This window comes from Penaeus japonicus, unplaced genomic scaffold (genome assembly GCF_977035675.1).
Source record: "Penaeus japonicus unplaced genomic scaffold, GWHDUDI00000001_assembly GWHDUDI00000016, whole genome shotgun sequence".
Classification (NCBI taxonomy): Eukaryota; Metazoa; Arthropoda; class Malacostraca; order Decapoda; family Penaeidae; genus Penaeus; species Penaeus japonicus.
The window spans coordinates 34,999,903-35,002,402 of NW_028234418.1; the positions used below are offsets into that span (position 1 = coordinate 34,999,903).

The 2,500-nt window shown below is 29.6% G+C and overlaps 1 protein-coding gene across 2 annotated transcripts in view; it reads left to right on the plus strand.

The window, feature by feature from the left end:
• fuss (SKI family transcriptional corepressor fussel) overlaps window positions 1-2,500 on the plus strand; it is a 67,453-nt gene that overhangs the window by 24,013 nt on the left and 40,940 nt on the right. The window lies entirely within an intron of this gene.

A 2,500-nucleotide genomic window follows, 5' to 3' on the forward strand; every position in this document is an offset into this window, starting at 1 on the left:
TGTTATTATTATCATTATTATTATTGTTGTTATCGTATCATTATCGATATTTTCATTATTATTTTAGGTGTTACTGTTGTTGTTGTTATCAGTATAACTGCTACTACCATTACAATCAAATTCGTGATTGTGTTATTATTTCCATTTTTTATTTTTTATACATCTTTTGCTTTAACATTATCTCAGTCATCATGATTATTATATTAGTACATTGCTATGTTTTCATAGCTTATGAATTTTGGAATTCTGTCCCATTGTTGCTATTTTCATCATTATTTTTGTCTTTTTATCACTCCCTCTATCCTTATCTTTGTGATTTGCATTTTCATTGTCAGTAGCATTGATTTTGATATTATGATCTTCGTCGTCATTATCATTGGTATCATTATTGCTATCAGTATGTCGTATTAGGTCATTATCGGTTATGGGATTGATAATAGTATTAATATTACCATTATTAGTATTTTAACTATCATTATCACTATTAGCCTTATATCTAATACTATCATCATTACCATTGAAACTAATGTTATAACTATTATCTTAATTACTATCATTGGCATTGGTTATAACATTATCATTTATATATGTGTATATATATATATATATATATATATATATATATATATATATATATATATATATATATATACATATACATATATATATTCTTATAAGTATTAATATTAATGGCTTTTGGTTGTTGTTATTTACATCATCTGTTTTACCATTATTAATCTAATTACCAGTCCTATTACCATTAACATTCCAATATTATCAGAAGCATATTGATAATAATAGTTCTATTTTTTGTAATGGTTTTTACCATCACCATCCTCATTGTTATTTTTGTTGTTAATCTTTTTTTCATATTACCCTTATTATATAATTTTTCTATGACTGCCATTATCATTAACAATAACATCAACACGCGTATCATTGTCATTATAATCATTATTGTTATTCATATCAATAGGATTATTGTTATTAGTGATATTGTTATTAACATTATTAGGAATATAATTATTGCCATTATCATTATTATCGAAATAATTACTACGATCACTATCATTAATACCACAGCCATCATTATGGTAATTGACACTATCCTTATCTTCATTATTAGTTCTTATTCTTTGTTAGCATTATCTCAATATATGAGTATTAGTTGCTTTTTTATATCACTATGATTAACGATATTTTATAATATCGATATTACCTTTACTTTTACTGAGTAGAACTGACATCTATAACTGCTTGCCACGAATTCTAGATAATATACATTTCCTAATAGCAGCTTTTGATCATAGCAAAACTGAAGGGTAAGCTATGGAATTATTTATTGTACGATTACATTAGAATTATCTTCTTTATTTGGCCTTGTTTCTTGGGATTATATGTGCCTTGTGTCTCCTGATTTCTATATATACAGCTGCAATATATTGTATAAATTGTTCCCATGCATGGTTTTAACTTTAAAGTTTATTATGTAATGTTTATTCATATCTTTAACTAGATGTTTGTCCATGTGCATCATGTTTCCTGGTGGTGAAGCATCTTCTATAAGTTGCACTAATGGATGCACTCTTTTGTGTTCCTTTTAGTACCAACTTATTATTTGACGTGTTTCTAAGTTTCTGTATATCTCTGATAAGAAGGATTAATATCATTATTATTACTAATATTATCACCGGTCTCGCCTTTATCATCATAGTTACCAGTCTTATAATTGGTATCTTTATCATGGTTTTCAAAAGCGTCATCAACACTAATATAATTTAGTATTATCATTATAATTAATCACGATATTGTGTTCGATTTAAATAACTGCACGGCCGCTGAACAGTAAAATCATTGTGTTATAATTAAATGTAGTCTTTGTGTATATATAACTGCATTTAGGTAGGTAGATGGATACATTTACAGAATGTGTGTGTGTGGGTTGGTGGGTCTGTGTGCATGCGTGCGTGTATATGTTGAGTGTATGCGTGTGTGTTGAGTGTGTGTGTGTGTTTGTGTGTGGATGTGTTCGTGTATGTGTGTGTGTGTTTGTGTATATGTGTGTGTAGGGGTGTAAGTGGGAGGGGGTGTTTCTGTGGGTGTATATTAGAATAGTCGTGGGTGTATGTATAATGTATATATATTGCTGTATGTACACATACGATTTCACTATTAAAAGAAAAAAAAATCACACACAGACAGACGCACACTCGCTGTTAATGAGCTTTATCACCCCATCTACTATAGCGATTTGCTAAGATGAGTTTCCGCGATATACATTACGTACTGACAGCTAAAGTCCACGATAAAATATATGATGGATTACGAGCGTGGAGTGATCGAAATAACAGCAAATCATAAGTGACGTTGAGCCGGTGTTCGAGTTCATTAAGTCCATTGAGACGTACGATTTTTAAGATACTGGGAGTGATGCGGGCTGCCTATCGACGTGCGATCTTATTTTAATGGCTGTCGTTATTAATTTTAATTGGCGGGGATT